The sequence below is a fragment of the Carcharhinus amblyrhynchos genome, chromosome 8, assembly GCF_965287045.1.
Source record: "Carcharhinus amblyrhynchos chromosome 8, sCarAmb.v2.hapA, whole genome shotgun sequence".
In the NCBI taxonomy this organism is placed as follows: domain Eukaryota; kingdom Metazoa; phylum Chordata; class Chondrichthyes; order Carcharhiniformes; family Carcharhinidae; genus Carcharhinus; species Carcharhinus amblyrhynchos.
The window spans coordinates 78905182-78928766 of record NC_137331.1 but is presented as its reverse complement, the minus strand read 5'-3'; the positions used below and the strand labels follow the sequence as shown (position 1 = coordinate 78928766).

The 23585-nt window shown below is 40.3% G+C and overlaps 1 protein-coding gene across 2 annotated transcripts in view; it reads left to right on the top strand.

The window, feature by feature from the left end:
• The window catches only part of lpin2 (lipin 2), a 90410-nt gene that overhangs the window by 5149 nt on the left and 61676 nt on the right, over positions 1 to 23585 (top strand). The window contains exon 1 of one of the 2 annotated variants that reach the window (XM_080194308.1): positions 543 to 765. The exons of the other annotated variant lie outside the window; for it this stretch is intronic. The gene's annotated coding sequence lies outside the window, so the exon portion shown is untranslated. Of the gene's footprint in view, positions 1 to 542; positions 766 to 23585 lie in introns of those variants that run through there. 2 annotated transcript variants of the gene reach the window in all.

Here is a 23585-nt window from a genome sequence, read left to right as displayed (position 1 = left end):
TGGCTGCATAAAAGATCAGCTAATCCTCATCAGTGATTAGTTACAAGCAGGGACATTTTTTTACTGCAGTGTAAGTTACTGACCTTGAGTTACTTTAAGTCGGGCACTGAAGTTTTCAAGGTTTTCTAGTGTAAAATACTGCTCTTCAGCTTACCATAAACTAGGCAAAACCTTTTCAGGAGAAGTACCATGACTGATGAGCTTCGGAATTTGTCATTTTATGTCTGCACAAGCTGTTAATTATTGATTTTAGTTCAATTTAGACTGATCATCAGTAGTCAATGACATTGTGCTATTTTGGCAAATAACACAAGTGCAATTAAGGAAATCAAAATGAGAAAATAAACTTAGCATTACGGGCTATTGTTCAATTTCCAAATTATTTGTATTTATGTTCATTCATTGCCCAAATGATTTTTTGATTTTTTAGCATTAAATATTTTTATAGTGGTTTTAAATTTGGGATAGTCGCCATAAATGAACTCTGTATTGTTTCAATCAATTTTCAGAATCTCGTCTACGAAACGCCAGTGTTGCTGAAAGACAAGCAGAGTTTGGGGAATCAACATTGTTCATTGTAAGGGAATTAAAAGAAATTCCACCCAAATTACTGCCTTTCCAGCACTGGCCTGAACGAACAAAAGATCCCATCTGCTTTGGGCTCTGACCACGTGCGTAATTTCTGTTGGATGATTTGCAGATGGATAATTATTGATACTAAAGAGGAGGCTGCAACTACCTTGCCGGGATCCACAAGAGTAGCCAGTATGTAGTTGCTTTGCATAGAAATAAGTGAAAGTTAATTTAGATTTTCACTGCCATTCTGCCTGAATCTATAACTTCAGACTATTCTGCAGGTGTCTGGTATCCCATTACTCCAATTTGTTGAGATTACAAAAAATTAAACTTCTTGTGATAAAGACAGAATGTCATTGCATGTGGAAACGTGTTGTAATATTGTAACTACCTCGTCATTTCCTGAGTTTTGTTTTCTCTTGATATTGTTTCAAAAGGAGCTATTGATAGGATTGACCATAGGTTTGTCTCAAGTACCTGAGTAAGCTGGGGTAGGATATGTTTGCAGGATTAAAAAAAAACTTTATAAAGAAATAAATAATTACCATTGATCTGGAAGTGTTTGTTTTGGCTCCTTTTGAAAATTTGAATTCCTGACGAGTCTAACAACTGATTTGTGGCATTGAATCTAAGATTGCAAGTTCTGTGTCTTGCAGTTTGGCTTTATCTCTGTTTCATATCATATGCCCAGTCTGCAAATTGTTTGTCACCCATAGTTACTGTACAGTATTAAAGGCATATATTGGGAACAAATGAATATGCTTAAGTTGAAGATTGCCAAGTTTGTGCTGAAGGTTCTCATGACCATTTTAAAGTGTAATGTTTTTAGTAGAATTTGTGTTCTACAGAGAGCTTTGGCATTGAGACCTAAACTTATTGTGTCTTACCTAGCTCTGTTTTGGTATTTGTCAGAATTTCTGTTTCTTGGAAAAACGACATTTTAAAAATGCTGCTGAATTGCTGAAAAAATTGTGCTGTAGAAGTTTTTTGCCTTGCACTCACCTGGACAGAAGAAAGAATATCAAATCTCAAATGGAGTGACAATTTATCCTGCAAAAGAACTTGTCCATGCATTGCAACCTTTCAAACTAATTAAAAGCCATGGCAGTGCCTGGTTTGAATTTAAAGTAAAGTTTGCTGTTTGTTCTTCGCTGGTGCATTCTCCATTGCAACACCACCACCAATCATAGCCCAGCTGCCAGCCAGCCAATCGGCACCTTCTTCTCATAGTTTAATTTGTTATTCCCTTTGAGAATTGACATCCTTGCATCTGTTCTGATGTGTAGCAAGATGCAAAGCTATAAAGGCCTTTCATCAACACTCCAGTCCTGTACTACAAAGCCCCGTATCTATCCATGGTGCAATTTGTCTCCAGTGGGCTACATTCTAATCATGCAGAATGCACATCATAATATTCCTATCACTTAACAGATCAGGCATTTTTGTCAGCGTATACACTGTTCTTAACAATGATAAAATTAACAAGCACATTTTGACTTGCTGTAGCTTGCTAAATTTAACCCTTGCAGCATTGCAATCTGAAGAATTGTGAGAATACAGTGTTTATGCAAAAAGACTAAATGTATGTATGCTTTATTCTGACTCGTTGCTCATTAAATTAGGGTATTTGCCTTCTGTTGAGCCTGTCTGGTTGCTGTCTCTCTTGTCTCAAATTGTCAATTTTTCTCCTCTTTCCTTTGCAGTGATGGCTGCACTATAGGCCAGTAGGCCTTGACTCTGTTGAGGGATTCAGGTGAATATGTTCAACCTGCTTTGGGCTGATTGATTCAAGCTCAGGAAACACTCAGTTCTGCTGAAAACATTCACCCCATACAAAACCACCAAACTCCAGGAGCCTCACTATAATGTTCAGGATTTGTCAGGGCTTTTGACTTAATTTTTTTTGATACAGGCCTTGAATTAATGATGGCTGTGGGAAGCAGGCAGAAAAATTGTAAATGAACATTTTGTTTGTTTATTCTCTGAATTTAGATTACATAGTAATCCTACTGTGCCAAAGGAGGCCAATTGGCCCATCAAGTCTGCACAGACCACAATCCTGTCCAGGCTGTATCCCCATAACCCCATGTATTTACCCTATCTATTCCCCCTGACACTTAAGGGGCATTTTAGTATGATGTGGGTATGCCGGCGTTGGACTGGCGTAAACACAGTGAAAAGTCTGACAACACCAGGTTTTAGTCCAACCTATTTATTTGATAATATACTCACAAGCTTTCGGGTTAGTCCCTTCGTCAGGTGAATGGAGAGTTCTGGCCTCAGACATTGTCTGGAGACAATACACATCTCTTTAAACTGTGATCAGTGCTCCTTCCACTCACATTATCAGCCACTTCAGGTCTTGAACAGCAGGTTAGGTGTAAGGATTCGCATTCTAATCAGTAATCTCTAAACTGTCTGTGCTTTATATGCTCTGTCTGAGGCCAGAACTCTCCATTCACCTGACGAAGGGACTAACCCGAAAGCTTGTGAGTATATTATCAAATAAATAGGTTGGACTAAAACCTGGTGTTGTCAGACTTTTCACTGCATTTTAGTATGGCAGACCATCTAACCCACACATCTTTGGACTGTGGGAGGAAACCAGAACACCTGGAGAAAACCCACACAGACATAGGAAGAATGTCTGCAGTTTACACAGTGACCCAAGCTGGGAATCGAATCTGGGTCCCTGGCGCTGTGAGGCAACAGTGCTAACCACTGTACCATTATGCCATTTCTCTGGCTGGGCCAGCATTTATTGCTCAGTGTTGCTGAGCTGCTGCCTTGAACCATTGCAGTCCATGTGATGCAAGTGCATCCATTGTGCTGTTAAGGGTGATTTTCCAGGATTTTCTACCTGTTTGTGGATGAGTTTCCAATCAAGTGGCTGCTTTGTCCTGGATTGTGTTGAGCTAAGTGTTGTTGGAGCTGCACACATCCTGGCAAGAGGAGAGTATTCCATCACACTCATGATTTGTGCTTTGATGGTGCATGGGTTTTGGGGAGTCAGGAGACAAGTTATTTGCCTCTGGATTCTTAACCTCTAACCTGCTGTTGTAACCACAGTATTCATATGGCTAGTCCACTTCAGTTTCTGATCAGTGGTGACTCCCCCGATGTAGTTATTGGGGAGTTCAGTGGTGGTTATGCCATTGAATGTCAAGGGTTGGTAGGTTCTCTCTTGTCAGTGCTAGTCATTGCCTGGCACGTGTGGGGCACAAATGTTACTTGCCACTTGTCAGCCAAGTCTGCATTTATTCAGGTCATGCTACATTTGGACATGGACTGCTTCAGTATCTGAGTTGTGGATGGTACTGAACATTGAGCAAACAACCCCATTTCTGACCTTATGATGGAGGGAAGGTCTTTGAAACAGCTAACGATGGGTGAATCTAAGACATTACCCAGATGAATTCCTGCAGTGATGTCCTGGAACAAAGATGGTCACATCCAACCACAGTCATCTGTCTCTGTGCCAGATATGACTCGAACAAGCTGACTCTCTCTCTCTCTCTCTCTCTCTCTCTCTCTCTCTCTTTTCCCTCCCCGATTCCGATTGACTCCAGTTTTGCTTGGGCCCCTTGATGTCACACTCAGCCAAATGCAGCTTTGATGTCAAGAGAAGTTATTCTCACCTTGCCTCTGGAGTTCAGCTGTTTTGTCCATGTTTGAAACAAGGCTGTAATAAGGTCAGGAACTAAATAACCCTGGCAGAACCCAAACTAAGTGTCAGTGACTAGGATATTGCTAAGCAATTGCTGCTTGATGACCTCTTTTCCATCACTTTACTGACTGAGCAGTAATTATACAAGTAGGATTTGTGCTGTTTTCTGCGAACAACGTCAGGTGTTTTCCATGTTGCTGGTTAGATGTGAGGAAATAATTGATTAAAATCCAGGGCCAATTTTTTCCCTCCACTTTTTGCTAAACAAAAGGAACATTATTGCCATCTGTTGTGATCCATGCTTTCCTAAGTTTGGATACATGAGTGAACTGTGGACCATAAAGGAATAGAAATGAGTTGCATGTATTCTTGAAACTACCAGCTTAAAAACATTGAAATGTTCAGTTAGAATTGCAGAAATTCTAAAGTGAAGATATCTGCACCCAGGTACAAAGTGGAGCAAGGTATGAGTAGAGGTTAAATCTTACAGAAGCCCTTTAGAAAAAGATCCACGTGAATAAGCAATGGTTTCTTTTTGATGTAATTTCCCCAAGCCATTTCTGACCTAGACTTGTACAATCAAATTAAAAATGCAGAATGACAGTTAGGACAAAAAAGTCAGAGTGCACAACTTCAGTGTTGTTTTTGAATAATTTTATTGAAATGGTGTTGATTGGCAAATGGAATTCAATGTTGGCAAGTGCGAGGTGGTCCACTTTGGTAGGAAGAATGGTAGGAAGGACTATTACTTACGTGGCGAAAAACTGCAGCAGGCGACGGTGCAGAGGGACCTCGGGGTCCTTGTGCATGAGTCGCAAAAACTCAGCCTGCAGGTGCAGCAGGTGGTCAGGAAGGCTAATGGGATGCTGGCCTTCATAGCAAGGGGGATTGAATATAAAAGTAGGGAGGTCTTGCTGTGGCTGTATAGGGCATTGGTGAGGCCGCAGCTGGAGTACTGTGTGCAGTTTTGGTCGCCGTACTTACGCAAGGATATTTTGGCCTTGGAGTGCAGAGGAGGTTTACTAGGCTGATGCCGGAGTTGAGGGGGTTGAGCTATGAGGAGAGGCTGAATAAACTAGGCTTGTACTCGTTAGAGTTTAGAAGAATGAGGGGAGATCTCATTGAGACGTATAAGATGATGAATGGGATGGATAGGATAGAGGTGGAGAGACTCTTCCGGCTCAGAATGGACAGTAGGACTAGGGGGCACAGCCTCAAGATAAAGGGGGGGACGGTTTAGAACGGAGTTGAGGAGGAACTTCTTCACTCAAAGGGTGGTGAATCTCTGGAATTCTCTGCCCGTTGAAGTGGTGGAGGCTGCCTTGCTAAATATTTTTAAGACGCGGGTTGATGTGTTTTTGATAAGCGAGGGGATTAAGGGTTATGGGGAGAGGGCGGGAACGTGGAACTGAGCCACGTCAGATCAGCCATGATCTTATTGAATGGCGGGGCAGGCTCGAAGGGCTAGATGGCCTACTTGTGCTCCTATTTCTTATGTTCTTATTTGAATATGATAAATTAACTTACCTTTCACACTATCTATTTTGGGATAACTTATAACCAGTCCATTAGGAAAAGTCACTGTTTTGCAGGGAACACATTTCATTTTTGTGCAGAAAATGAGATGAATGTATTAGCATCACAGCCCAATAAACTGGGGGGAGCTCCTTTTTAAAAATGTCTTGGATCTTTGCATTCATTTTAGCAGGTGACTGGATTTTTTTGGATGAATATTAAACAATGGCCTGGGTTTTGCACTGAAAGTTTCACTATCAATATTACTTCACTGAAACCAAAGGCATCTTTGGTAGTCTGCAGACGTGCAGCATAACATGAAACACCAAAGTTTCTGCACCCTAGCAAGTGTGCTGTTGAGGAGCCCAGCTTACAATTTGTAAGCAATCAGCAAACTGGGGAAAGTTTCCTCTTTATGCTGTTTTGCTGGAAAAAAACCTGAGAACCTTACTGATTTTGTTGAATGGGTTGCAACTGAGTTTTTAAGCTGACTAGGTATAAAGTTACTTCAAACTTCACTGGCTCTGAAAAGTTAGTTTTATACTTGTAAGTGTAAATTACCTTGAAGATTTGAAATTTTAAAGTTTATCTTTAATCCAGTCATTGTTTATATTTTGCAAACTTGAGAATATCAATTTTAAAATAAATGGCTGCTGCTTAGGCAGTAATGTGGGGTTGAAGTTACAAATAGATCAGCGCTGACCTTATGGAACAGGTTTGAGTGGTTGTGGCCTACTCCTAATTTGTATGTCCGTATAGTTAAGTATTCTCAGTCAGCTATGTATGGCCACTTCCTTGCTTGTTGACGTTGCTGCTGTTGGGTGCATGAAGGTCCCCCTTGATATAGAACATAGAACACTGTAGCACAAACAGGCCCTTCGGCCCACAAGTTGCACCGATCACATCTATACCTACCAAGCCATAGAACTATCTGTAACTTCCAATGTCATTAGATCCCATATACTCATCCAGAAGTCTTTTAAAAGACCCCAGTGAGTTTGCCACTACCACCACCGGCAGCCAATTCCACTCACTCACCACCCTCTGAGTGAAAAACTTTCCCCTAACATCTCCTCTCTACTTGCTCCCCAGCACCTTTAAACCTGTGTCCTCTCATAGCGACCATTTCAGCCCTGGGAAATAGCCTCTGAGAATCCACCCTATCTATTCCTGTCAACGTTTTGTAAACCTCTATCAGGTCGCCTGTCAACCTTCGTCTGTCCAGGGAGAAAAGACCTAGCTCCCTCAACCTATCTTCATAAGGCATGTCTCCCAATCCAGGCAACATCCTTGTAAATCTCCTCTGCACCCTCTCAATAGCTTCCACATCCTTCCTGTAGTGAGACGACCAGAACTGCGCACAGTACTCCAAGTGGGGTCTGACAAGGGTCCTATAAAGTTGCAGCATTACCTCCCGACTCCTAAACGCAATCGCTCAATTAGTGAAAGCCAGTACACCATACGCCTTCTTGACCACATCCTCCACCTGCGAGGCCGATTTTAAGAGTCCTATGGACACGGACCCCAAGATCCTTCTGCTTTTCAACCCGGCTAAGGCTCCTACCCTTGATATTGTACTCCTGCATCCTGTTGGTCCTGCCAAATGAACCACTACACATTTATCCGCGTGGTCCTAGATTTAAATGGTTGTTGAGAAAGGGGAAGCCTGAGCAACAGAGCTTGCTAGATCTTTGTGAACAGCATCTTTGAAGTCACTACGAGTGCTGTTGCTACACCACTGACTGCAAAATCCAGCCCAACAACTCCAGTAATGTCGCATTCCCTCATTAAAGTGTCCACTAGAATAGTGGAATTTGCTATCCCAAAGTGTGGTGGGTGTTGGGACTTCGAGAATTTTAAGAAAGAGGTGGACAGATTTTTAATTAGTAAGGGTGTGAAGGGCTATGGTGAATGGGTAGAGAAGTGGAGTTGAGGCTGAGATGAAATCAGCTATGATCATATTAAACGGCGTGGCAAGCTTGAGCTGCTTGCCTACTCCTAGTTCTTGTATTCTTGGTGCCAAGTTCTGCAGCAGAGCGTGGCCTAAAATTTCTGACTGTTGAATGCTGAACCAAACTGGTGGCTCGTTCTATTTGTTAAACCTATCGAATCCATACATTTGGTCTTAATCTCTCTTGGCAGATACTTTCCAATAGTGACTATTCTGTGTGGAGTATAGAACTGGTGGATTGTTTAACTTTTAAGATTGTCTTGAAGTACTTTTTCCTTTTTTTTTAACTTTTTTTCCAATTGAAGCAAATCTTGGTTAACAGTTCTCTTTACAAAATTCTTCATAGAAGGCTCTTATTTTGTCATCGCATTCTGAAGGCACAGAGCAGGTAATTTGATCTGTTATGTCCATGAGGCTTTCTGCGAGAGCAGCTTAGCACTTCCCGCCCATGGGTGGTTTGATAAGTGCGTGTACCTGTGAGGGAGAAAACAAATACGTCAACAGTAAACGTGATTTCAGAACTATCAGAAGCATCAACAATGGCTCCTCATGGCATTTATTTTACAGCTCCTGTGAAAGACATGCGACTTAATCTAATTATTAACGAGTTCTTGTTGATTTCCTATGTTTGACTGTGTGCTCTTGCTAATGGAGATCTGTTTGTTGCTATCAGTCCACACTCAGCAGCCTTTGACCATGTAGCTTTATCTTTGAGAGGTTGGGACAGATTTGTGATTTCTATTGGTAGATGAGCTTTGATTTACTTTTCATGCTGGAAAATAAACAATTATTTATCAATGTACTTTGTAATAGTGCATTTGGTAAACTTGGATTCCTTGAATGTTGACTGTTTCCCTGTGAGCACTGACTATTGGAAAACATGTCAAATAAACCAGGAGTTCTAAAGTTTTGAAGGGAAAATACTTTTTTAAATATGTATTTGTATAAAGAGGATTTTGATTCTTTGGGAGAAAGTAGCAGTGAAAGTGAAGATAACAGCTCTGGGAAGTCCTGGCTCTGGGTGAGTTTATGAAACCTGATATTGTTACTTGCACATTTAATGGGAAGATATAACTACTCGAGCATTTAGTGGCAATGGTAAGGATGGGAGAGGTGGACCTGTGACCTTTTCTTTCTTGACTTAATGTTCAGCTCGAGGTTTTTCTAGTGTGGATTGGAGTGTCGAATGGCGCAATGTACGTTAACAAAGCCTAAATTTTTAAGTAACTATAAGGTTATAAAACTTTGATATACATGATGTAGTTAATCAACAATTCAGTCCTTCAAGCCAATTCTGCCAGAAATCTGATCATGATCAGTATCTCCATTTTTCTGTTTACTCCATATCCCTTGATGTGTTTTCTCAACAGAATCTGTCTTGTAAATTTTATTTGACCTAGTATCCTTTTGGGAAAGAAGATTTTTATGTTTTACTCCCATTGTCATGAAAAAGAGCTTCCTGATCAGATTTCAGGATTGTATCCTTTGCTATGGGTTCTATCTCGTGAATGTATCTCATCTAGGTCCTTGATTGTTTAAGCACCGATGGGGTGGCATGGTAGCACAGTGGTTAGCACTGCTGCTTCACATCTCCAGGGACCTGGGTTCGATTCCTGGCTCGGGTCACTGTGTGTGGAGTTTTCACACGCTCCTCGTGTTTGTGTGGGTTTCCTCCGGGTACTCCGGTTTCCTCCCACAGTCCAAAGATGCGCGGGTTGGGTTGATTGGCTATGCTAAGAAATTGCCTCTTGTGTCCTGAGATGCGTAGGTTAGAGGGATTAGAGGGTGTAATATGTATGAATATGGGGATAGGGCTTGGGTGGGATTGTGTTCGGTGCAGACTCAATGGGCCAAATGGCCTCTTTTTGCATTGTAGGGTTCTATGATCCATGAACACCATAATTCACTTGCTGCTCAACCTTGTAAGCTCAAAGGGATTCCTACTAAATTTATACAAATAACTATGACCATGAAGATTTTCACGTATTGGGGTGGTAAGTTTTAGGCTATTGAGAGACCGTATATCAATGTAGGATTCATAATTTAACCTTTTAATTCCTGATGTAATTGTGGTGAGAATCTCAATACCACCATCCCTCTTCCAAACCAATATATATTTCCTAATGTCTTATGTCCAAAACGGAACAAAGTTATTCCAGATGGAGATGAAAGATTCTGTGCAACTGAAAAATTACTCCCACCACCAGCCTCATTCCCCTCCTGACATACCTCTCGCCTTTGTGATTACTTTTTATAGCTTTGTGCTAGCTTCTAGGAATTGGTGTGCATGAACGTTTATGGAGGAGCAAAATCCCTTTGCTCCTCCATAACTTCTTATCTATTGTCATTAAGAAAATATTTTGATTCGTCCATCTTGGATCTGAAGTGCGCTGGTTTAGCCATTTGTTGCTAGGTCTGGCTGGATCTTGTAAAGCCCAACACATTGCACTGCTCTATCTTGCCATGTGCACTTGATTGGTTGATTCCTTTTTGGAACTTTATATTTCCATCCACACAAGTGCTTGCAGAAAGGAGGAGATAATTAATTGGAAACCATAAATACAGTGTTGTTTTATATCACTTAATGGCAATTGTCAGCATAATTGTGATTGAAGGGCAACAAAAAACATTTCTTGTGAATTGGAATATGCCCAAGTTAGAATTTCATAGACAATGATTCACTGTGAAACTTGTTTGCTACTATATACAGCTATGTATTAAGTTATTATTGATATAGCTGTGTTTGCTTGGATACAGTAAAAGGCAATCATTATTAAATAATAATATCGTGAACTATGATCATGAAGGTTTTCAGGTGTTAGGGTGGTAAGCTTTAGGCTATTGAAAGACTTTATATCAATACAGGATTCTAAGTGCAGAAGTCATTTACCTTCTAGTTTTTATACCCAAGAAATTCATTGAAAATCATTCACATTGATATTAGGGTTTTGGGCATTGTTGAACAGGTACTTTTGACATGAACTGGAATGAATGGGTTTCTGTCTTTCGGGACAGGGGCTGTTTTATTCATAATGTAACTGCTTCTTTGATCTACTGGTGCTATATCGATGGCTGATAATGTTGTATTTCTGGAACTATTTAATGCCAGGAAAACTGGGATTACCTGTCCTGTGTTAGCTGGATTTTGTTTCTTTTTGGTTGCTGGCAGTAATAAATTGTCATTCATCTGCATCCTGTGGTAATCTTCATTTCAGCAGGAAGGTAGTAGGAATAAATCTAACAAATATGGTTTAACCATTCATTGCCAGGTTTGGCTGGAACATATGAAGCACTACACTCATCTTGTTAAAACCACTCACTAATCTAGGATCATCCTGGAATGTAAAAGCAACCCCATTTCATTTCTCCACTACATTCTGCCCCATTGTCATTTCCACCTTCAATTTGAACAAGAAATGCAAGGAGTTCTTGGAATTTTTTCATACTGTGGTTAAGATCATCCAATTAACTGTTTCTGCCACTTCTCTCCGTTCCCCCTAATCCAAGCCACATTTGCGCTATGATTTCCCCTTATTCTAGTCCTGAAGTTGCAGTTTCTCTATGACTTTCTGCCATAACTGTTCTCAGCTTATCTTAGGCCATAAGATATAGGAGCAGTGTTAGGCTACTCGTCCCACCGGGTTTGCTCCTCCATTCAGTCATGGTTAATAAGTTTCTCAACCTCCTTTTTCCACTTTTTTTCCCCATAAACTGTGATTCTTCTACCAATCAAGAACATAACTATCTCTGTCTTAAATACACTCAATGACCTGGCCTCAAGCCTTTGGTGGCAATGAATTCCATAGATTCACCACACACTGGCTGAAAAAATTCCTCCTCATCTCAGTTCTAAAGGGTTGTTCCTTTACTCTGAGGCTGTGCCATCAGATCCTAGTCTCTCCTACTAATGGAAACATCTTCCCCATGTCCACTGTATCCAGGTCTTTAATATTCTGTAAGGTTCAATGCGATTCTCCCTCATCCTTCAAAACTCCATTGACTACATGATGCCTATGATAAGCATTTCTTGCACTCCTGACCCCCATTCTGATTGAACTGCTGACTACCCAACTTTTCAACCTGGCTTCCATGTTAGAACATAAGAAAAAGACTTCAAAAAAGCAAGAGTAGGCCACACGGTGCCTCAAACTTGCTCTGTCATTCAATTATGATCAGAGGTAGTATGCCTCAATCTCAATCTTCAAGGTCCCTTGATTCCTTGAGAGACCAAAAGCCCCTCTCTCGGTTTTGAGTATCCTTTTTAATGATGGAGTGTCCACATCCCAAAAGAGGGGGGGGAAATTCACAGCACTGGATGAAATGTCCACTCATTTTGGTCCTAGATGATCAGCCAGTTGTCTCCAGTCTGTGTCCCTTTTCCCTCCCTGCCTGTGTTGCAGATTTGTACTGCTCTGTTTGCTGAAACCTCAATTGTATTTGAATAAACACAAATCTCAAACTCCTCAGGATGTGGTTATTTCAATTTCATAAATTGCAGTTTGGTTTGCTATAAAGCATGCACTTTTTTTCACGGTTTTTTCATTCAGATGTGGATGGTTGAAACAAATTTATTTCAGCTAACTTTTAATTGAATGCAAATAGCCATGATTTTCTGTTCATCAGACTAGTGCTGCTTATGACAAACTGGCCATAAATTGCTTCAATGTTTGTGTAAAAGGCTTGACCATTGCTTCAAAATGTGCAAAGATTTGCATGTTGCTTTGAAATAGTTGAACATTTTTTTCATTGGAAATTTCTTGCTATGTATAGGAGCAGCAATAGTTTACTTGAAGCTATTGCATATGTACCTACTGGAAGTGCTACAATAGTCTAGAATGTACCGAATTCAACAGGTTCTTAATTTTTTTGTGAACTACTTTTTGTAATGATGTTGTTTCAATTTAAGTCTCAGACTGATGGCAGACAAATTCCAGTATTTTCCATGCCAAATTTGACTCCATTCTTGCAGCAAGTTCTCAGATCCGCAAAAGCACCTGGGAACTGGATTTGGTGTGCTTGTTAGGTGCAAGCTTGGGAATAAAGTACACTATTTATAAAAATGGCTAAAGTTGATCTGTTCTGGTATGTAAGCAAATTTTTAGCATTACCATCCTTTTTTTACACTCTCATTCTTCCCTGCTGCCCAAGTAGTCAAATAACCTGCTGACGCTCATTGTGTGGGTTGAAATATGAGATGGCCATTTGAATAAAGGTGGCACTAGGAATCCAGGGAACCATACTCCAGTGAGAGAACTTAACAAAAGAATTATGTACTTTGTTTGGGTTTTGAATGTTAGCAACAGTAAAATTACTGCTCTCTGTGCCTCGTTAATGGAAAACCAGCTCACCATTTCCTCTTTTTTTTAAAAATCTGCTTTCAAATGTTCCCTTTATTGATGACACAGTTGCTGGCTGATTTGCATCACTCGGTGTTCCCTGAAGCTTCCAGTGATTGGTTTTGGAATTTGTTTTTCTTTTAAAGTACACTCACCTGGCATTGAACTTTACTTCTGAACTGATAAAGTAAATGGCTGAGTTTTTTTTTGTCTAGCTTCTCTGATTTGTGTTTATCTTGGGTGTGCCTTGTTTGTTTGAGACTGTTTAAAGAATACTTTTTACAGGGTACATTGCCTTCCATATTGGTTCCCGAAGTCAGACTTTCTTTTGTACAAAAGTGTGACACGCTCAGCTACTTTTATTTGATTTTATTGAGATCAGTCAATAAATAGTTTTGGTTCAGGAGATTGTTGAAAAGATAGGAAATATTATTTCACGTAAACATGTCTGCATATTGAGTTATAGACTATAAAGCCCACCATACCAAACAAGAAAATATTAATGACTGTGGAATTTGAAAGTAACAAATTAGATTAAAACTGATTTAGAAGAGAAGAAATGGATTTCAGGAGTTGCTGGCAACTTGAGTGGTTTGTGTGTTAAGACACATTAGTGGGATCACCTCACCAGTTCTGCTGGCGAGGATCTGCTGATGTGGAAAACATGAGGGACCTTGTTGACAGTGGTGGGACTGGAAGATCACGCCAGGCCGTAGAACGCGCCACGTGGTGGAATGGAGGGATGTAAAATACTGCCCAATGTACCCCACAAGCCTGCATTTTATACATTTGTTTGAAAGCATCAATATATAAATGTAGGGTTAAAAGAATGTCCAAATGCAGTGTTAAAATAGGAGGAAGAGTTAACTTTTAAGTTGTGTGGGGCCAAATAGTCCTGGTTGTGCAATGGAATTTTCACAGTAACTTCATTGCAGTGTTAATGTAAACCCTACTTGTGACACTAGAACCATAGAATCCCTACAGTGCAGTCCCATTTGGCCTATTGAGCTTGCACTGAAAACAATCCCACAGAGGCCCTAACCCTGTGAATCTCCCTGACACTAAGGGGCAATTTAGCATGGCTAATCAACCAAACCCACACATCTTTGGATAATAAATAAAAAAAAAACATTGGGAAGAACTTCCAAGATGGAAATGCTGAAATGGTAGCGGAGGAGTTAGTTGTAGTTCTGCACATTTTGAGTTGGAGTACACAATTTATAGCCCTAAATAGGTTACTGTTAACCAATTAAACAAATACATAGATTAAATTGTATTCACTTCCATTGTTCAAATTGTTATCAGAATCACATGATTGATCTACTTTGCATTGCATTTTTGAGAAAGAGAAAATTCTACTCGAATCCATTAGATGTTCGAAGTTGCATGCCATCCTGACTTGGATCTATTGCCGGAACAGTCTTGCTTTGCCTGCCATGGAATCAGAGCGGGCAAGGGGTGGAGAATGGAAATATCAGTTAACTTTGGGAATTTCCAGTCTCACTTGAGCAAGGCTGTCAAGTTTCACCCTATAATCTGTTTCTTCAGTCACTGGATCAAAATCCTGGAACTCTTTTCCTGACAGCACTGTGTATGTACCTGCACCAGGTGGACTGCAGTGTCAAGAAGGTGATTCACCACCATCTTCTTGAGGGCAATAAGGGATGGGTAACTAATATCACCCTTGCTAGCAGCATCCTCACACATATCACTGAGAGAAAACTTACTGTTCCCTACCAGAGTCTGAACATAAAATTCAAAACCTATAACAGATCACCTTCTGTTTTGCCAGAAAAATTGGAACTAAACATTACACTCCTGCTTCACTCCTCACTAGCTTGTGTTCAGAGTTTCCTGATTAAGAGGAAGTTTTTGAACCCGTAACGTGCATCTGGGGAGCTCTGAGAACGTAATAGTTTAGCTGTGTGACCACACACTACGTAGTATATTTAAATAATCAATGATCAGGGTATTTGTAAAAATAAATTTCTCTGGAGTTACTTTCAAACTGGGTCTGGCAGCATTTACTATCAAGTCTAACTGGTGAGGAACATGGCCTCAATCAGATGCCCTCACTTTGGTAAGATGGTGACAGAATCTGATCAGAGTGAAACAGGGGGAATCGTAAATTGTGCAGTTAATGAGAGGTGTAGAGTCCTCAGTGGGAAGTATTGGGAAAAAAGCTCGATGGGAACCAGTGATGTAGCATTAGAATGTGGGAGCAGTTGGATGGTGTTGAGGGGGTGTGGCAGTGATGGGATGAAAGTTTCAGTGCTGGAAACTTAATGTTTTTTAACATTGTAGTTTTGGAATATTATCGTGAGGGCATGGAAGAATTAGGAAGAATGTATGGATTTGCAATTATGGCACCATGGAATGAAGAAGACATGGGGCACAATCTTGCCAGCTGTTCACACCATGCTCCCACTATAGCGAATTTGGTGTTTAACCAAAACTCCATTCACTGCAGCGGGATGGGAAAATCCTGCTGGTGTGAATGGCTGTAACATTCTGGCCAAAGAATCAGATGGTGTTGATATTGAAGGAGAAATAAAAACAGGAAGTGCTGGAAAAATACAGTAGGTCTGGCAGCATCCCAAATTTTCAAGTTTATTTATTAGTGTCATAAGTAGGCTTACATTAACAGTGCAATAAAGTTACTGTGAAAATTCCCTAGCCGCCACACTCTGGCATCCTTTTGAGAATACTGAGGGAGAATTTAGCATAGTCAAATGCAACCTAACCTTTCAGACTGAGGAGAAATGGGACCAGAGGAAAGCCCACGCAGATAGTTACTCAAGCCAGGCATCAAACCTGGGTCCCTGGTACTGAGACAGCAGTGCTCTATCTGAGGAGAATGAACCAGGTGCAAAGTTCCAAATCCAATATGACTCCCCTTTTGAACTCTAGCATCTGCATTATTTTGCTGCCATCACATTCTTCTAACTCATTTATCATGCTTTTGTTTTCAAAGACCCATTCATTTTGTCCCACTCCTCTGCACATCTTTTCCGATTATATGTTCAGTTCCCTCGTGAAAGTTGCTATTGCACTTACTTCTACAACTCTTTCAAGCAATGCGTCTCAGATTTTTTTAACAAAATAATTCCCATTGGCTCTGCTACCTGAAGAAATGGTATCTATTTATTTACTTAACAATTTTGAATGCCTCTCCTAAATCTCTTGTCCTGCTCTTGTCAAAAAATAATTCAATCTTCTCTGCATAATGCGGGTCCCTCAGCCCAGTGTCATTCTAGTAAATCTCTGCTGCAGACTCTCTCTAAAGCCTTGGCATACTTTCAAAGGTCCAGAACTGAACACAATACTCCAGCTCAGATCTAACCAGTCATTTACAAAATTTTGTTTATACTTTTGTGCCTATGTATGAAGTCAAGGATCCTGTGTCTACGTGTTTTTACCAGTCTTATTTCACCATCTTCACAGATTTGTGTATGTGATTTGGGGTGCCCCCGTTCCAGTATCCCCCTTCAAAATTGCAGCATTTTGTTTATAATACCTCAGCTCGTTATTCTCAATGTATCACTTTATACTATCTTAAATCTAATCTGTTGCCTGCCCATTTCATTGTGTTTTTGATGACAGGAACAGATTTCAGTGATACAATGTTTACTGAGTAAGGGCTTGGGTTTCTGGAGCACAAAAAGAATGATGGAGGATTGAGGTTTTTAATTTATTCATTTTGTAGGATGTGGATGTTGCTGGCTGGACTAATGTGTATTGCCCTTCCTAAGCACCCTCCATTGCAGAGGGCATTTATGAGTTCATCACATTGATGTGGAACTGGAGTCATATGTAGGCCAGACCAGATAAGGATGGCAGATTTCCTTCCCTAGAGTACATTAATGACTTCTGCAACTAGTTTTGTGGTGAGCGTTAGACTATTAATTCCAATCTTTCGTTGCATTCAGATTTCACCATCTACACTAGTGGGATGACCATGTTTGACCTGACTTGCATCAACTAACTTTGAAAGAAGTAGGGACGGACCTGAAGCCTTTCTATTGCTCAATATCTTGCAGGACAGGCGTAGGAGAGGGGAAATGTCCCAATGGAGGCTTTGGAAAATCCAGAAACTTTATCAGAAATTTGAAACAATTAAAATTCCGTGCAAGGTGGGCTGTCAATTTGCATTTCAATGCAAATCTATAAATGCATGCACTTCGCATGTGGTAGCAATCAAAACCCATCCTAAGGTAGTGGGTATTTACAGTTCAAATATCCATTGTCCTTTTCAAGGGATGACCAATTCACTTATTAACCAGAGCAAAGATTCTGGTTGATCTGTATATCAAAACATTCCCCTTCTTTCTATACATGATTTGTCTCTGTTAGAACTGAACAAGTGAATCAGAAGTTATTTTTTGCATTGGTAAGTCTTTGAAAAAAAGGAATTTTTTTAGCTTTAGGTATCTGAAACCTCTTTGAATTTGCCCATGCTCTATTTATCTGTTTAAAGTTGCATAAAATGAGTAGTATGGAAATGCTGGCTCTTTTAATGCATAATCAAAACTCTGCTGGTCACAATGGAGAGGGAATGGCATAAACCTGGAGTGCAATGGAGGTGATGTGCATGTGATAAGGCAGATGGATAAAATTGCAAACTACTGTTTGAGGTAATTTTGGAACACAAATAATTGATCAATATGCCCTCTGAGGTCTAACTTCCTGTGCAGATGTCGTTTTACCCTGCAGTCTGTGGTTAATTAAAGACAGTAGATAGCACTTTTTTTGAGTTGAGTCAATAAACGTCAGCCATCATTTAATTTAGAACTGAATTAAAAACTTAATCTAGGCAGTTTAAAAGAAAATTATTGTGGGTAATGATACTACTTTAAATGTGTTTGGTGTCGTGAGCATTATAGTATGACTTGTTTTCTGGATCATTTGCGTTGCAGAGTGTAATGTGTAAATACTGGACCAGATTTTACTGTAGAAATGAGGTCAAATGGCACAAGCTTTTATTAAAGCATAAATGGCACACAAGTGGTTTCATATGAAAATCACAAAATTGAGAGTGAGGTCCCCTGCTTTTACAGAAGGTATGCCATAATATTATCTCCCAGACTCAGTGTTGAAACATGTGAACAACAAACTTGCTGTACTGCATGATGTACCCACTAAACTGGTCAGGGAAAATTAAAACTTGTCCATTCTAGTGTAATTGCATCATAACCAGTGATCAGTCTTAATTACTGCAAATGATTTCTTTGGCATTGATGATTTGCTTAGGATTATGGAGTCAGGTTTACAGCATGGAAACAGGTCCTTTGGCCCAACTTGTCCATGCTACCCCTTTTTTAATCCGTAAGCTAGTCCCAATTGCCCACGTTTGGTCCATATCCCTTTATACCCATTTTACCCATGTAACTGTCTAATTCTTTTTAAAAGACAAAATTGTACCTGCCGCCTCTTCTACCTCTGGTAGCTTGTTCCAGACACACTCCACCCTCTATGAAAAAAAAGTTCCCCTCTGGATCCTTTTGTATCTCTCCCCTCTCACCTTAAACCTGTGCGCTCTAGTTTTAGACTCCCCTACCTTTAGGAAACAATATTGTCTAGCTGCTCTATGCACCTCGTTATTTTATAGACCTCTGTAAGATCACCCCAAGCCTCCTATGCTCCAGAGGAAAAAGTCCCAGTCTATTCAGCTTCTCCTTTTATAACTCAAACCATCAAGTCCTGGTAGCGTCCTAGTAAATCTTTTCTACATTCTTTCTAGTTTAATAATATCCTTTCAGTAATAGTGACGAGAGTTGCACGCAGTATTCCAAGTGTAGCCTTACCAATGCCTTGTACGACTTCAAGGTGTCCCATCTCCTGTGTTCAATATTCTGACCAATGAAACCAAGCATGCCGAATGCCACCTTCACCACTGTATCCATCTGTGACTGCAGTTTCGAGGAGCTATGAACTTGTACCCCTAGATCTGTTCTATAACTCTCCCCAGTGCCCTACTGTTAACTGAATAAATCCTGCCCTGGTTTAATCGACCAAAATGCATCACTTTGCATATATCTAAATTAAACTCCACATGCTTTTCATCAGCCTACTGGCCCAATTGATCACGATCCCATTGCAATCCTAGATAACTTTTTTCACTGTCCACTATGCCACCAATCTTGGTGTCATCTGCAAACTTATTAACCATGCCTACTAAATTCTCATCCTAATCATTAAGAAAAATGGCAAATAACAGTGAACCCAACACCGATCCCAGAGGCACACCATTGGTCACAGCCCTCCAGTTTGAAAAGCAACCTTCTACAACCACCCTGTCATCTGTCATCAAGCCAAATTTGTAACTGTTTGGCTACCTCACCCTGGTTCTCATGAGATTTAACCTTATGCAACAACCTACCATGTGGTACCTTGTCAAAGGCCTTACCAAAGTCCATTTGGGCCACATCAACTTCACTGCTGTCATCTGTCATCTTGGTTACCTCTTCAAAAAAACTCAATCAAATTTGTAACACATGATTTTCCATTCACAAAGCCACGTTGACTGTCCCCATTCAGTCCTGGTGTCTCTAAATGCCTGTATATTCTGTGTCTCAAATTACCTTCTAATATACCCACTACAGATGTGAGGCTCATCAGCTTGTAGTTTCCAAGTTTTTTCCTGCAGCCCTTCTTAAACAAAGGCACAACATTTGCCTCCCTCCAATATGCAGGCACCTCACCTACGACTATTGACGATTCAAATATCTCTGCTAGGGGACCTGCAATTTCCTCCCTAGCCTTCCACAATGTCCTGGGATACACTTCAGGTCCCAGGGATTTATCTACCTTGATGTGCTTTAAGACTTCCAGCACCACCACCTGTTGTAAGTAGACTCCTCAAGACATTATTTATTTCTCTATGTTCCCTAACGTCAGTGGTTTTCTCAACCGTGAATATTGATGAGAAATATTCATTTAGGAGCCCCTGCTTTTAGCAGTATGGAGTCTCAATCTTTCAGATCTTGATTATTGTGGGAGATTTACAAAATAAAGTAAAAGTTGTTCCTTCCTGTGTTGCCTCGCTCTCTTCTCTTTGCCTCCTTCCTTCATTTTCTGATTTCAATTTGATTTAACATGAATAGTAATACTCTCAGATTCAGACCCTTGATGTTAATTGCTAATTGGACAATATTCAACTTGACTGATTGTGGAGATGGACTGTTTCTTGCTCTGTTTACACAGATTCTAGGCCCTGATAGAGGGTGCTGCATTGAAAAGGCATTCTAACCACTCAGTGCCAATCTCAATCCCACTAGTCTCTGGGCAAGTGATGAAATCCTGGTGCCATTCGTTTACTTGCCACTGAGGTCAAAGTCCAGCCCAATGCTGTGCTCCTTCCAGCTTTAATTTTAATCCATGCATTGTGTGCTTTTTGTTGTCTTTAACAATGTTGTTACTGAACTTTAATTATTAAAATCATAAAACATTTAAAACTGGATGATCAGTTGTATTCACTACAATTGCTATAATTTCCTTAGCTAAAACAGCATCAATTCAAGTTGTCAAAATGCTATCATATTTTAAGGAATAAGGAAATGAAACCAGATACCAATGATAAACTCACCTTTGTTAATTCCTATTTGTAAGTACAACAAACTATTGTCATGTTACAAGAATGCTGCCTGGTGTGGTGGGTGTGAGCTGTGTGTAAAGATTGGATAAGTTCAGGCTGTTCTCCTTGGAGCAGTGAACTAATAGAGTTGTGTAAGAATATAAGGCACACAGGGTGGGTAGGAAGGCACTTTTTCCATTAGTAGTGAGATCAATAACCAGGGGGCAAAGAGGGGAGTTGAGGAGAAACTTTTCACTTACAGGGTGGTAGAAGTTGCAAACTCAGAGTGGTTTAGTTAGTAACTCTTCCAAGTATTTGGATATTCATTTGTGTTGACATAACTTGCAGGGCTATGGGCAAAATGCTGGAAAAAAAACCATTACTGTAGTTATACCTTTAATATTAAACACCTGTGTCTATTTACCCATCCTACCCAGGGGCGTTTCAATTTAATCAGCTGTTATTAATACATTGAGTATTATGGAGCTTTGAAGGAGTTCTGAACTATGTCCCTTTGTCTTTGTTCAAATTGTGTTCTTTGTAAATTGAGCGAGTGACATCATGAAAACTTCAGATATTTGATCATCTGAAGTTTACTAACAAAGTTCTTAACCTCACTGCTACCTTGGTCTTGTTCTGGAATTCATGTCCATAGAATCTCTACAGTGCAGAAGGAAGCCATTCGTCCCATCAAGTCTGCACCGATCACAATCCTACTCAAGCCCTATTCCCATAACCCCTCATATTTACCCTACTAATCCCTTTGACTGTAGGGTTAATTTAGCATGGGCAGTCAACCTGACCTGCACATATTTTGACTGGGATGAAATTGGAGTACCTGGTGGAAATCCATGCAGACATGGGGAGAATGTGCAAACTCTACACAGATAGTGAGCCATGCTGGGAATCAAACCCAGGTCCCTGGTACTATGAGGCAGCAGTGCTTGCCACTGTGCCACCCTGTCTCGAAAGATATGGGCACCCAGTAAACAAATCCATATCATGTGAGGTGTCTTCATATGGTGCACCTTTTCTGATGACTGAAGAGTTCAGTCCTTGAGAAGCAGATTCTGTGCTAAGTACCACACATGAAGCTACCAAGTGTCGTCATGGGTTTTATATTATTTCAACATTGGTATCTGTTGCCAAGCTGCTGTAGCCACTGGTCGTCATTGCATGCCAGCCCATGGGAAGTGTGGTTATTTTCTATCAGCTACTGACTCCCAAGATGTGATGACTAATGTCTGTGGCCTTCGTGTCATGCTTAAGTGGAGCTTTTGGCATCCTGCCAGTTGCCTTATACCGCCTACCATACCATACATAAAGTCCTTGGGTACGTGACCACTTTCTGATGTGCCAACGTGCCATAGCCAATGAAGCCACCTCTGAATGCTGATAAAATTGGAGTTCTGTGTTTCAGAGGACTGCTGCATTTAATGCTTTTGTCTTAGAATTATAGAATCTCGACAGTGCAGAAGGTGGCCATTCGGCCCACTATGGCTGCATCAATTCTCTGACAGGCCTTCTCCATCTGCCCTATTGCCATAACTCCATACGTTTACCATTGCTAACCAATCTAACCTAAGCACCATGGGACACTAAGGGATAATTTGCCATGATCAGTCTACCTAACCTGAACATCTGAGAGGAAGCAAGAGCATCCGGAGGAAACCCACAGACACGGGGAGAATGTGCAAATCCACACAGTTACCCAAGGCTGGAATTGAGCTGAATCCCTGGCACTGAGGCAGCAGTACTAACCACTGTGCTACCATGCATCTGCGAGGATATAACCATTATGTGCCACAGACTGTGCAGATGGGAATTGTTGAGCTTCTTCCTTGGTGTTTGTAAATCCACCATATTACAAAGCTGGAGAACAAGTTGCCTAAGAACACTGGCCTTTATAAACCAGCATGGTATAGGAACATAACTGTAACCTGTGGTGTTCCATTCTGACACTATCACACTTATTTCTATTTCTATTGGAGTTCAAAATATTTGTTGTGGTCCGCACAGATTTTCTTTTGCAAATAGTTTAATTTGTTATTGTGCATATGAATGTCTTTTTTTATTTTAAAGGGGTGTTTAAGCCGTTGAAAAATTGTTTAGTTAAAGGACCTTGTGTCAGAATGGAGCCATTTCCATTCAGCTCGTTTTTAAAAAAAAAACTGCATTTCACTTTTGAAATCACAAGAAATTTTTCAGCTTGCTTGTTTGCCTGCCTTCTGAAATCAGTGCTCCATCCTCCTGATGTCATCAGGCTGAATGTGTTCTGTGTTTAATTATGGCCTAAACTGACTGACTTTGAAATATTTGTCTTGCCTTGTGTCTTGAGCTATGAATAGGATGGGAGGCCTATTGAGTAAAATTACAGGGATGCTGAACGTTGTACAGCTGAGAATTTATCTTCATCTTGAACAAAAGAAAGGCAGCTCAGGCTGTATTATTCCAGACAATTGACTCATTACTTCAGATTAAATGCAATATTAATGGCTATTTCCCCACTGTCTCTTTGTGATTCTTTGAATTTGCATGTTTTTTCAGGGATGAATATCTGTTTGCTGTTTACAATTATTACTGCATAGTTTGTTTGCATACCTTTTGTATATATGCTGTTAACATATTAAACACTGGGAAACAAAATCTTCAGTTTAATTATTTTCATGTTTTTTCATTCTGTCTGATGTCTAACATCTTGAACTAAAACTAAGCAATGGCAGCTGTTTCTCTAAGGCTTTTGCCAATTTTGGTTTATATATCACAACCTCAAAGACATTTAATGAAGTGAATCAATGGTAAATTGCAGGTCAGAATAGTTTTGGGATTGCAAACCTTATTTGAATTCATGGTTAACTAGTTGTTTGTTTTTGTATCAAATTTGAATCTTACTGGAAAGAAAAGACGTGTTAAAACTTTTTTGTCAGAATTCTCTGGCCATTGATGCCGACAGAATTCTCTGGTCCC